The 13,725-nt window shown below is 41.1% G+C and overlaps 1 protein-coding gene across 2 annotated transcripts in view; it reads right to left on the bottom strand.

Annotated features, from left to right (window-relative positions):
* Positions 1 to 13,725, bottom strand: part of LOC140187157 (proto-oncogene tyrosine-protein kinase Src-like) — a 223,432-nt gene that overhangs the window by 132,195 nt on the left and 77,512 nt on the right. The window contains exon 1 of one of the 2 annotated variants that reach the window (XM_072242170.1): positions 11,320 to 11,412. The exons of the other annotated variant lie outside the window; for it this stretch is intronic. The gene's annotated coding sequence lies outside the window, so the exon portion shown is untranslated. Of the gene's footprint in view, positions 1 to 11,319; positions 11,413 to 13,725 lie in introns of those variants that run through there. 2 annotated transcript variants of the gene reach the window in all.

Genomic DNA, 13,725 nt, shown 5'->3' with positions numbered 1-13,725 from the left:
ACAAATAATGAATTATACTCTGTATTTTGATGTACATGTGATAAATAAATGAATCTGAATTTGGGTACTTCAGCTATTTCAATGTTTACTTGGTTTAATTAACACCTATTGTCTTCCTGAAGCTTCTGTCTGTGACCCTCTCCATCCTCCTCCATTAAAAATTGTGCACAAACAAATGATAGAAATGAAAACACCATTGCCCATTTGATCACTCGGAAATAGTAGTATTGTCCTTTGTCCCTCTGTAGCCTGAGGTGAGCAACCAATTAATTTTGCATTCCTTTATGGACCATTCTGCACACTTAAAAAAACATTTAAGAAAGAACCTGAGGGGATTATAAAAGAGACAAATGTTTATTGTAGAAAAACGACATTTTACTCGAACAAGTGCAGTATCTAGACATTTGTTTGACGTCACACAGAAATAGATTAGTGACCTCTTAAAGACCTTTCGTTCTTGCCAACATTACCTACGCAGGTTTGTCCAGTTATATTTTAAAAAACCCTCATTCAGTTCCTTGACTCAGTGGCTTTGATAAGACACCCTAAGGACATAAAAGTATGAACACAGATTATGTCTTTTGATGGACTAACAGTCAGCAGAGAGTCGCTAGGAGGGGGGAGCATTAACAGGTATTCTTTTCCTTCATACAAACTCTCCTTCAACCATCAGGCTCCTGAACCACCATTGATAATTTCACTCACCTCAACTCTGAACTGATTCCACTACCTATGGACTCACTTGTAAGGACTCTACAATTCATGTTCTCTGTATTATTTATTTACTTATGGTTTTTTTTAAATTGCACAGCTTATCTTCTTTCTGCACATTCGTTGTTCGTCAGGCTCCCTTTTGTTTTTCATTGATTCTATTGTACACCTCTGCTGTACCCTGAAAGCCTGCAGGAAAATGAATCACAAGGTAGTATATGGTGACATTTACGTACTTTGATAATAAGTTTACTTTGAACTTTCTAGCCTCTAGACTACAATCGCTCCTCTATCATGGTGATGGTCTCTGCATGTACTGATCTTCTAAATCACATACTGTCCAATATTTATTTATTTATTGGGTTACAGTGTGGAGTAAGCCCTTCCACCCATGCCGCAGAACAAGCCACCAATTTAACGCTAGCCTAATCATGGGACAATTTATAATAACCCATCAACCTCACAACCAGTACATCTTTGGACTGTGGGAGGAAACAAGAGCTGCCAGAGGAAATGGGGAGAACATACAGGCAGCATTGGGAATTGAACCTAGGTCACCTGTACTGTGAAGTGCTGTGCCAACTACTATGCTACCGTGCCACCCCAGTATCTTTAATTATACTCCCTTATCCAAGTTTCTTCATGTGGCTACCTGACCAAAACCCAGTAGCTCCTAGCTACACATTGGGTTTGGCCGAGGCAAGTCTCCATTCCGAGAAAACAGCTGGCTTCATGGTGGAGAGTGATCACCATCCTTCATCACCATCCTGCGTGTCTTCAAATGGACTGGCAGTTCAGTGCACAGTTAGAGCTACTGCCTCACTGCTCCCGCTTCAGAGTTCGATCCTGACCACCCATGGTGGTGGTCTGTGTAGAGCTGTCACCTTCTCCCCCGCCTGCATAGTTTCCTCTGGGTGCTCAGATTTCCTCCCACCTTGCAAAAGCAAGTGGGTGTATGGATTAATTGGCCATGGCAAGTTGTCCTGAGTATGCAGGGGAGTGGAAGAATCTTGGAGGAGTTGATGGGAATGTGCGGAAAGTGGATTACATCGGAGCAGTGAAATGCAGGTCTCTGCTCTCATTGTTGCGGGAGCGACCTCTCTCTCCTTCAATGCGAAGAGACAGCCTGTCTGAGATACCAAAGTCCTGGGTTATGGGCTGTTCTTTTGATGGACTCTGGATCAAGGTGTCTTTGGGGGGGGGGGCTTCTGCTGTTGCTTGCATGGTGGGAGGTTGGGGTGGGAGTGGGTCGGTGCTCCTGCTGGCACAAGGAGGGAGGGAGGAGGTGGGTTGACACTTCTGATGCTGCTTGTGTGAAGGGGGGGGGGGAAAAGAGAGAGCTTTAATGTTGCTATCATTCATTCTATGGGTGTTTGGTTTCTTGGGTATCTGTGAAGAGTAAGAATTCCAGGATGTATACTGTACACGTTCTCTGAAATTAAAATGAACCTTTGAAATTGACAGGGACGTAAGATTATCTTTTGAGCTGGCATAGAATGGATTAGCCAAAATGGTTGTTTTCTATGATGTAAGGGAATGCCAAGCATAGAAATGGTATGTATTGTACAAAGCTGTGATATTCATGGCAATAACTAGGTCACACTAAGAAAACAGAATGCTAATGGACAGGTTGGGCACAGATTAGCTGTAGTCAGACCATGAATTATACACTGAAGTAGAACCTCAGAATACTCACTATCACTATTTATACTCACTATCTTAGTATATGCCCTATCTTGGGGTATTATGATCAGTTCTGTTCGTTTTATTATAGAAAGGACTTGGAAGTTTTAGAGGGTGCAGAGGAGATTAATTAGGATGCTGCCAAATTAAAGAATATGTCTATGAGAAAAATATGAGCAAGCTTTTCTGTTTAAGGTGAAGGTGGGTGACAGGCTACTTGATAGAAGTGTACAAGATTATAAGAAGCATAGACAGAGTGGACAGCCAGTGCCATTCTCCCCAGGGCAGCAACGGCCAATATCAGAGGACATCCTTTTAAAGATGATTGGAGGAAAGTTTAGGGGAGATGTCAGACGTAGGTTTTTGTTTACACAGATACTGTTAAGTGTCTGGAACACACTGCTGGGGGTGGTCTTACAGGCTGATAAATTAGGGACATCTTAGAGACTATTCGATGGACACATATATGAAAGAGAAGTTGATATCTATTGACTACATAGGAAGGAAGGATTAGATTGACCATGGAGAAAGTTAAAAGTTTGCACAAAGATCAATATTGTGTTGTACCGCTCTATGTTTACACACCTTATACAAAGGGATATTGATTGGAAAATATTTGGCAGAAAACTGGATTAAGTTCAAATTTATTATCAAACTATGTACATCATATACAACTTTGAGATTCATCTTCCTGCAGGCATACACAAAAGAAAGAAACACAATAGAATTCACAAAACACACACAAGACCACCAGTGTGCAAAAGGGAACAAATCACGAAAATAGCTTTGAAAAAGTAAACAAATAGCACACGGAACATGAACAGCAGAGTCCCGAAAGGTTAATAAGCAGCTGCGGAGCCAGTTCAGGGCTGAGGCCAGTGAAGACCATCCAAGAGCCCAGTGGCTGCAGGGCAACAACCGCTCCCAAATCTGGCAGCGTGGGACCCAAGACCCCAGGACCTCTTGCTCGACGATAGAGCGAGAAGAGAAAGAGAGGCTGGTCAAACACAGGCAAATAGTGCTGAACACCTGTTTGTTTTCTGCTCCCAGCCTCTATGATTTTAATCAGTACAGAGTAATGGAGCCGAGCATGGGTTCGTATCATCAGATCCATCTGGAGTAATTTGGGCCATGCACGCCATCACCTGGATAGTTCTGAGCCTTGATGTTATGGCTGACGAAGTTAAATCAAGCTCCGTCAATAAACCTGTCCTCCCTCAGCTCATCCACTGCTGAAACTGTGATCCACACCTTTGTCGTTTCCAGGCTAGTTAATGTAATGTGCAGACCACTCTCCGATCGCCTACAGTACATAGACTTGAGCTCTTTCAATTCTGCCCATAATTTAACTCACAAAATCTTCCTGACCTTTTGATGTACTTTGGCCTCTATCCAACAATTTGACAAATGCTAAGTACTCAACTTTGCTTTCAGAGACACAGCTTCCCCAATACATCTCTGCAACCTCTCTACACTGACAAGACTAATACTTTCACACCTCCAATTCTGGCAATTTAAGCTCTCATAACACTTGTGTCTGTGTTTTCTCTTCATTCCGGAATTCCTTCCCCTAACTCACTGTCTCCTGAGCTGTCTCTTCACCCCGAACAACCTCCAACAAAAATAAACAGAATCCTTGAAGAATTCAGTGGTTTAAGCAGCAATTGTGAAGGCAAAAGTCAATGAATCCTTCTGGAAAGCACTATATGACTGTTAAAGCAAAAACTTCACACCTTCTTAAAAGTTTCAGCAGTTAATCTGATCAACCATTCAAATCAACCACCCCACCCCCTCTATTGCCTCAGTAAACACTTCAAACCACTTGTTATAATTCTGTTTACATTGTAAGTGCCTGCTGGTATTTATGTATTTCATGCATTTTTTCATTTCCATTACTTTGAACTTCATACAATTCTTTAATAATTGTTGAATGTTGTTGTATTTTGTTGCCTGTTGTGCCAACATACCACAGCAAATTCCTAATACATTGAATAAAGTTGATCCTTGATGCACGACCCTAAAACATCTTTTGCCTCCACAGATGCTGCTTGACCTGCTGAGTTTTTCCCCAATGTTCGTTTTTTTTTATTCCAGATTTCAGTATTTGCAGTATTTTTTTGCCTTCTTATAATCTCCAGCTCTGGCAAACCCAATTATACCTACTGGAATACTTTGCAGCGTCGTGTTTTTTTTGAAAAACAACTATTTGGAAGTATTTGTGCTAAATGCCTCGGAATATTTCATTATCTTGGATGCTTAATTTAAGTGCAAGTCTTTGTTGTTGTTGGCCAAGCATGATCTTAACGTAGGTTATCTAACTCAGTTTAAGTTAGGACTCTAGTCTATACTTCCCTGTAAAGCTCTGCTGATCACTACCTTCACCAGAAGGATCACTGGTAAACCAGAAATAAAACCACAAACTTTATTTTTAACTGTTATTTTACTTAAATCATCAAATTTACCCATTAGACATGTTGCTAATTAACATACCATTTTCCCCTAAAAGATATGAAACTTTATCAAAACACTGAGCATTTTTTTTAATATATATTTGAAAATAAAATATTACCAGAAGCAGAGTTAGTAACTCTTGTTATTTTATAAGTGTATGGTTAATAACCAGAAGAAATAGAGAGAGAGAGAGAGAAGCTGTGAAAAAATGGGACAAAAGGGAATCTTCATCAGGCAATACAGCCAGTGGTTGAAAGGTCTTCTGCTGAGACACAACAGTCTATTTATTGTTTTGCAGAACCAAAATTAAAATATGTTGTAATGGCTATATCTCTGCTACTTCAAACATTTTAATCTTTCCCCCTCTGCTCCATATGCACTTGAAACAATTTATTTTAAAGCTTGAGATTATTGCACATAGCTCCTTGAACAAGGTGAGGAACAAGATTTAACATCACATGAAAAGTCGAGGTCTGATCAGGAATAGTCAGTATGGTATGATGCATGGGAAGTCATGTTCAACAAACCTTTGAGCTTTTCCAAAGAGTTAGCCAAGAGAATGGATAAAGGTAATGCAGTGGATGTTGCCTACGTGGACCTTTGACAAGCTCCTGCATAGCAGGCTGGTCCGGAAATTTAGATCCTATTGGATTCAGGGAAACTAATGAGGTAGATTCAGAACTGGCTCAATGATAGGAAGTAGAGGGTGATGAATAAGACTGATTCTCTAACTGGAGGCCTGTGGGAGTGGGGAGCCCCCAGAGTCAGTGTTGGGACTTCTTTCATTCATTATTTATGTAAATGACTTGGATATGAATGGACATGCATTATTAGCGAGTTTGATGATGATACTAAATTAGGGGTTCTTGGTGATAGTGAAGCAGGTTTGAAGGTATTGCAAAGAGATCTTGATCAGTGAAGCAGATGGGCTGAGGAATGGTATACGGATTTCAACTTGGATAAGAATGAGGTGATGCATTCTGGACAAACTAGGGTAGGACTCCTGCAGTCAATGTCAGTGTCATTGCCAGTTCTGTAAACCCAAAGTAAAGCCATTTGTGCCAGTTGTAATTTCTTGATAATGAGTGACTATTTCCACATTATTTTTGTTATTACGTTGGATCTGCAAGACAGTTTAGTTACTTGTTGCTTTGCAATGATGACACATTTCAGCACTTTTCCTGGGGAAACTCTTCACATGGACAGGCAAAACCATTAAGATTCAGCCAGACCACTGCAGATGCAAAATTCATTCCTCCAGCACATAATCATGGATTAATACAATGCAGAAACAGGTCATTCATTCCTTCCACTTGTTCTTAGTGAGAAAAGCTATCTGCTTAAGCCATTCCTCGGCCTTTTTCTATTTTACATAAACGCAGCTGACAGCGTAGTACTGAAGTAGTGTTTGTCAAGCTGAAACACAAATGAAACTTTGTCTCAAAATGCACAGAAAATCCCACAAACCAAACCACGAGATGCCCTGGTCACTGTACTTTCTTCAAGTCGATACAACAAAACAGATGTAATTGTGTTGTTCACTGGAATTCTACTACTAACAAAATGTCCACCAAATTTACCAGTGTAACAATTACAGTTTGGAAGCCAAACTGTAATGTACTTTGCAACACGTTGTGGATATGATAAAGTAAAACACACTATTTACTTAGAGATACAGCGAGGAACAGGTCTTTCTGGCCCGAGGCCCGTCCCAGAATCCAACTTCTCAACACTACCCTAATCACTAGACAATTTACAAATGCCAATTAACCTATTAACCGGTACATCTTTGCACTGTGGGAGGAAACTAGAGCACCCGAAGAAACTCGCGCAGTCAGATGGAGAATATACAATCTCCTTTCAGACGACACTGGAAATGAACTCTGAACTCCGAATACCATTACGTTCCTTCTTTCTCAGTTTTCACCCTTTGCATATGAAGTGCCTTTGCCAGCTGCAGGAATCCCTAGATAGAACATAGAACGCAGAAATCTACATTACAGGCCCTTCGGCCCACAATATTGTGCTGACCATGTAACCATGTAACTAGAAACTGCCTCGAATTTCCTACTGCATAGCCCTCTATTTTTCTAAACTCCATGTACTTGTCTAAGAGTCTCTTAAAAGACCCATCGTGTCCACCGCTACCACCGTTGCTGGCAGTGCATTCCATGCACCACTACTCTGTGTGAAAAACTTACCCCTCACATCCCCTCTGTACTTACTTACAAGCAACTTAAAACTATGCCCCCTCACGTTAGCCATTTCAGCCCAGGGGAAAAAGCATTTGGCTATCCACAAGGGGGGGGGAGAGGGGGGGAGAGGGGGGGTCAGAAATGGGCCAAGTAACTTTAAGGGCAGGGTGGAAGTTGTAGGCAAAGTTGATGAAATTGACGAGCTCAGCATGGGTGCATGAAGCAGCACCAATGCAGTCATCCATGTAGCACAGGAAGATTAGGGGAGTGTTACCAGTGAAGGCTTGAACCATGAATTGTTCTACATTACCAACGAAAAGGCAGGCATAGCTGGGGCCCATGGCTACCCCTCAAGTCTGGTGAGAGTGAGAGGAGCTAAAGGAGAAATTATTGAGCGTGAAGACCAGTTCTGCCTGATGGAGGAGACTGGTGGTGGAGGGCAACTGGTTGGGCCTCTTGTTGAGAAAGAAGCAGACAGCCTTAAGGCCTTCTTGATGGGGGATAGAAGTGATTAGGAGCTGGACATCATGGCCAAAATGATGTGGTTAGGGCCAAGTAATCGAAAGTTGTTGAGGAGATCAAGAACATGAGAAGTGTCATGTTTGTAGTTGGGAAGGGACTGAACCAAGGGGGATAGAATAGAGTGGAAGTATGCCGACAAGAGTTCAGTGGGGCAGGTGCAGTCAGAGACAATGGGCCTACCTGGACAGTCAGGTTTGTGGATCTTAGGGAGGAGGCAGAAACAGGCAGTGTGGGGCAAGGGAAATCAGAGTTCGGTGGCAGTGGATGGGAGTTCTTCAGTTGGGGTGATATTGTGTTGAATTGGACATTAGCTTCCAGTATGTGGAACACCTTCACATGAATCAAAAGCCCACAAGTTCAAGCTACATATGTGAAGCTTCAGTGAATAGTTTGAGCTCATGCTTCAGTGCTAAGCTGACAGAGTAATGTCAGTATTTGTCAGCTTTCAAATGAAATATTAAACAGTACCAACATCTGTCTATCAACAGGCCATAAAAAATCTCAACCAAGCTAAAGGAAACAGTGCTACCATTAATTGAAAGTTGAAGCCTCATTCCATGCAATATTACTCTTCTTGGACACACAAAATGTCTGAATGATCAATGAACAGATTACTCAGTTTGACTAGTCTTGTAAAGGACATGCTGATAAATGATGACACAAGAAAGACTGCAAATGATGGAATGAAAACTCTTATATACACTCTGAAAATGAATTCTGAAGAAAACCAATGTATTTCCCCTATGAGCTATAACAGGACTTAAGGATTTGTACTGCAAACATTCTGAATTCTGAAGGAACCCATGTTCTTGCCCTTATGAGTTATTAGAGGACTTAAAGATTTATACCGCAAAGACCTTGTCTCATCAACCATGGGAAACTGGTGTAGATGTAACTGCACAATAATTCTATGTTACTGGACAGTTTGAGTTCAGCCCTCTATCACTGCGGCAACCAGTACATTTGAGGAATATGATCTTGTGTTGAGTCCCTAAACAATCTCTCAGCATCAACAAAAAGAACCAGGTGATTAGGTGAAATTGAAACTTTTTTCTTTAATTTCCATGAACCTGGGTGATCTTAAGTTGTACAAGACAAAGGATTCTTTGCAGACATTTTGAATTAATTGTGAGGTAAGCGTGAGGTGGTTCATTTTGGTAGGTCAAATATGATGGCAGAATACAGCATTAATGTTAAGACTCTTGGCAGTGTGGAGGATCAGAGGGATCTTGGGGTCCGAGTGCATAGGACACTCAAAGCTGCTACGCAGGTTGACTCTGTGGTTAAGAAGGCATACGGTGCATTGGCCTTCATCAATCGTGGGATTGAGTTTAAGAGCTGAGAGGTCATGTTGCAGCTAAATAGGACCCTGGTCAGACCCCACTTGGAGTACTGTGCTCAGTTCTGGTCACCTCACTACAGGAAGGACGTGGAAACCACAGAAAGGGTGCAGAGGAGATTTACAAGGATGTTGCCTGGATTGGGGAGCATGCCTTATGAGAATAGGTTGAGTGAACTCAGCCTCTTCTCCTTGGAGTGGCGGAGGATGACAGGTGACCTGATAGGAGGTGTAAAAGATAATGAGAGGCAATGATCGTGTGGATAGTCAGAGGCTTTTCCCCAGGGCTGAAATGGCTAGCACGAGAGGGCACAGTTTTAAGGTGCTTGGAAGTAGGTACAAAGGAGATGTCAGGGGCAATTTTTTTTTTTTTTAAAAACGCAGCAAGTGGTGAGTGCGTGGAATGGGCTGCCAGCGGCGATAGGGTCTTTTAAGAGACTCCTGGATGGCTACATGGAGCTTAGAAAAATAGAGGGCTATGGGTAAAGCCTAGGTAGTTCTGAGGTAGGGACATGTTCGGCACAGCTTTGTAAGCTGAAGGGCCGGTATTGTGCTGTATGGTTTTCTCTGTTTCCATGTTTGTAATTAACACAATGAAAGATCCATTCAAGGTCAAGTCACTAAATGGGTGAAGATGTGCCTAGAAATTCATTCCCAGCCTATAGAGTTAAATGCACTATATATGACCATCTCTTTCAGCTATAAATGATCTCAATATTAAAGTGTTAAGATTATTGTTTTTCATTGAATAGCAAATTATGGTTGAGACCATCACCTAGTATTGTAAATACTATCTGTACCATTTAGCAAGGATTATTAGGTCTTGGTTCAAAGAGCAAACAGTTTGCTACTGGATAATCAATCTTGAAAATTATCTAGTCAATCACGGAGGAAAAGGAAGCTACTTCTTCCCACAGTTGTATCAGGATTCACGAAGAATATCATAAAATTTCTGTACAGTACACGCATGAAAGTAAATTGTCAAATACAAAGTTTTAAATATTGTGCTTCATAATATTAAATATATTAATTAGCAAAGCTTTAACGAATTGTCAAAATTATGCTTTGCAGTAAAAACATTGAAACATATTGCCGAGGGCTGTTCTAACATTGTCAGAGTCTTACAGAATTTACCATGGGCACTTCCAGCAGTTCACTGCAAACAGACATGAAAACACTTGGAGTCCTGTCAAAGGAATCTGTCAACATCAGCACTAGGAGGATGCAACACCTGACATCTGGCTAGCTTTACGCTTTACTACCCTGTGAACTGACTGCTTCTCACTTCATTTCATACCAAAGCCATGGCTCTCTTCAGGAACCATTCAAAACAAAGACAAGTGTGCTGAGTTTTATTGAAAACTAAATGGCCGTTAATGTTGATATTCTAAGTGGCTGCATGCTCTTCTTTCATAAGCTTATAAGTACACATTACTACAAGGCCTCCCTATTCAAGCATCTGTACAAATAGTGCAAAATTTCCCTTCCAAACACTTCAGGGAAAAAAAAATTCAGACAATCTTATTCTGATCTTTCATTTAGTAATAGTTTCATATGCCCTTTCTTCAGATTTCACACTGATTAAATTAATTAATGTATATTAATTAGGCCATAAGGCATAGGAGCAGAATTAGGCCATTTGGCCCATCATCCACTGCCATTCCATCATGTTATTTATTACCCGTCTCAACCACATTCTCCTGCCTTCTTCCCATAACCTTTGATGCCCTTACTAATCATAAACGTATCAACTTCTGCTTTAAGTATACCCAATGACTTGGCCTCCACAGCCATCTGTGACAATGAATTCCACAGATTCACCACCATCTGGATAATGAAATTCCTTCTCATCTCTGCTTTAAAGGGATGTGCTAGTATTCTGAGGCTGTCCCGTCTGGTTCTAGACTCCCAACTATAGGAAGCATCCTCTCCATATCCACTCTATCTAGGCTTTTCAATATTTGGTAAGTTTCAATGAAATTTCCCCTCATTCTTCTAGACTCTGGTGAGTACAGGCTCAGAGCCATCAAACGCTCCTCAATCGTCAACCTTTCATTCCCAGGTTCATTCTGATGAATCCCCTCTCCAAAGCCAACACCTCCTTTCCAGAGATAAGGGATCCAAACACTACACCCTAATATCAATAGCCTCTTCAGCAAAATAGCCTTTCCTGTCTCGTTCAGATTTTTGGAGCCAATTGGTGGCTGTGTTGCAAGCTTATCAGGATAAGGTCATCTTCATTCTGTGACCGCCTAAAAGTGAAGTTTGCAAAGACAGTGCACAACAAACTTTGTTGAACAGAATACATTTCCTGCAAAAATAAACGAAGATTAGAAAAGCAGAGCAATAGGAGGGGGAAAAAACGACACAATTTTCCATCCGAAGAAGATTGAAAATCCAGTGCTAAATTTAAAGTACCTTAAGAACATTGAAATTCACAGAGTATGCCATGCATCCTCTCACACTCGCCTTGGTTCACTGACTGCAGCTTAGAAAGATTACGGATTCATTCCTTCAGCAGCATTGGAAGGGTGACGCAGTCTTACAGGCGAGCTCTCAAACTAAGACCCTATTTACATTTTCAAGTGCACATGAAGGATCTGATGGCCATAAAACTAAGTGTAAAGCAGCTTTCTCGTGATGTTGGGGACGGTTACACACCAGTCAACACCAGCGAAGAGAAATTAGCACTCTCACTGCTGTGTGTGCCATTTTGCTTCGGTACTTTCCTGTATCACATCTACAAATCAAAAAACAAATCCTGGGCGTTCTGTTGGTATGAAAATTATTTATTCAGTATAAATAAAGTTGTTTTTAAAAAAAGTGATCAGCGTTATTTTAAAAAGTACATCGAAACATACAGTGAAATGCATTGTTGGCGTCAACGACCAACACTGTTCGAGGATTGTGATGCAAGCCGCCCGCAACTGCCACCATACTCGTACTTCTGGAACCAACATGGGATGCCCACAATTTACTAACCCGTACAGTTTTGGAATACGAGAGGAAACTGGAGCACCTGGAGAAAGCCCACAGGGGGAATGTACAAACTCCTTACAGACAGTGACGGGAATTGAACCTCAATCACAATTGCTGGTGCTGTGGAGCGTTAAGCTACCATTAATGATTTTCTTTAGGGATATGCTACTTAAATGAAAAATTATGACGTGCAAAATCTTTTTCCTAAAATAAAATCAAGAGCACGATAGCTACAGAAAATTGTGAAGCGCTCACAACATTTGTGAGGCAGTGGATTTCATGACTCATGCAGTCTCACAAATGCAGAGTCTCCTAAAGTTCGGCTAAATGTCATCCCTCCATTTCTCAGGTTTTATTTTTGACTCTGTCAGTGAGTGTTTTCTCACTTACTGTCATTTTGTCTAGCAATATCTGATGCTTGCAGTTTAGAAAAAATTAGGCAAATAGAATCAGTTCTAGTTTGTGCAATATCGCAATTAACTTGAGAATGAAATGTTCCTCAATTCAAAGTCATCCACTGCCGCCTACATAGTATCAGGCCAGGAGGACCAAAGTTGTAAGGAAAGTTTGAATAGGTTAGGACTTTATTCCTTGGAATGTAGAAGATTGAGAAGAGATTTGATAGAGGTATACAAAACTATGAGGGTACAGACGGGGTAAATGCAAGCAGGCTTTTTCCACTGAGGTTGGGTGGGACTACAACTAGAGGTCATGGGTTAAGGGTGAAAGATGAAAAGGGGAACATGAGGGGAAACTTCCTCACTCAGAGGGTCACGATAGTGTGGAACGAGCTGCCAGTCCAAGTGGTACATACAAGCTCGATTTCAACATATAAGAGAAGTTTGCGCAGGTACATAGATGGTAGGGGAATGGAGGGCTATTGTCTTGGTGCAGGTCAATGGGAGCTTCAGTGGATCAACATGGACACTGTTTGTGTGCTGTACTTTTGTATGGCTCTTTGACTCTATTAATCCAGGTTTTATGTTCCTAGGTTATTTTGACTTGTCAAGGGTTAACAATATGTTATAGGTCCACAAAGAATTGCAATTATTCATAAGTTTATGCACTACATCAATATTTCATGGGCTGCACACTTATTGCAAAATGAACATTTGACATTCTGCAGAGTTTTATCAGCGTGTAAAAAGAAAATCAGTATTTTTTGAAGGGGGTCTTTTGGGAACTTTTTCCCTCCGCTGGGTTACAGCCAGTTAAAAGAAAAATAAATGCCAGCCATTAAAAAAGTAGCAGTTTCTCCAAGTTCGCGGTTTGTGGTAGTAGGTAACCACTGTTGGATTTTCCTCAGCTAATTAAGTGGACCCACAACATGTTGTAGGCTCCACAGTGATTACACTGTTCAAAAGGATTTTCTCAGCAATGCCAGTGTTACAACCAGCATTAGGTACCTCGGGCTTTGATGCCCATTGCCAATGGCTGACTGCAGTTGCTGTTCTCACTTGAGCCGCTCTTTGAAAGGATAAGTTCTAATTGATGTGTGCTGACTAGCCTCTTTGTTAGAGCTTACAGACACTCAGTATGGCTCAAATTGGATTTGTGAATGTAACTACACACCAACAATCTGACAGATTATTCCCTTATTGTTTTAAATTAGCTAACCACACACAACTATTATAAAGAAAATCTGAAGTAGTTACTTTAAGGAATTGTATGATGATCCTTAAGTCCCACGTTACTAGGTTCAGAAACAGTTATCACCATGCAACATCAGGATCCTGAACCAGCATCAATAACATCAATCACCACTAGTTTGAAATTACATCAGGAACAAGAGAAAATCTGCAGATGCTAGAAATCCAACACATACACACGCGCGGAACTCAGCAG

The sequence above is a fragment of the Mobula birostris genome, chromosome 2 (assembly GCF_030028105.1).
Source record: "Mobula birostris isolate sMobBir1 chromosome 2, sMobBir1.hap1, whole genome shotgun sequence".
NCBI lineage: Eukaryota > Metazoa > Chordata > Chondrichthyes > Myliobatiformes > Myliobatidae > Mobula > Mobula birostris.
Note: the sequence above shows the minus strand (reverse complement) of the source record. Positions and strands in the feature narration are given on the sequence as shown.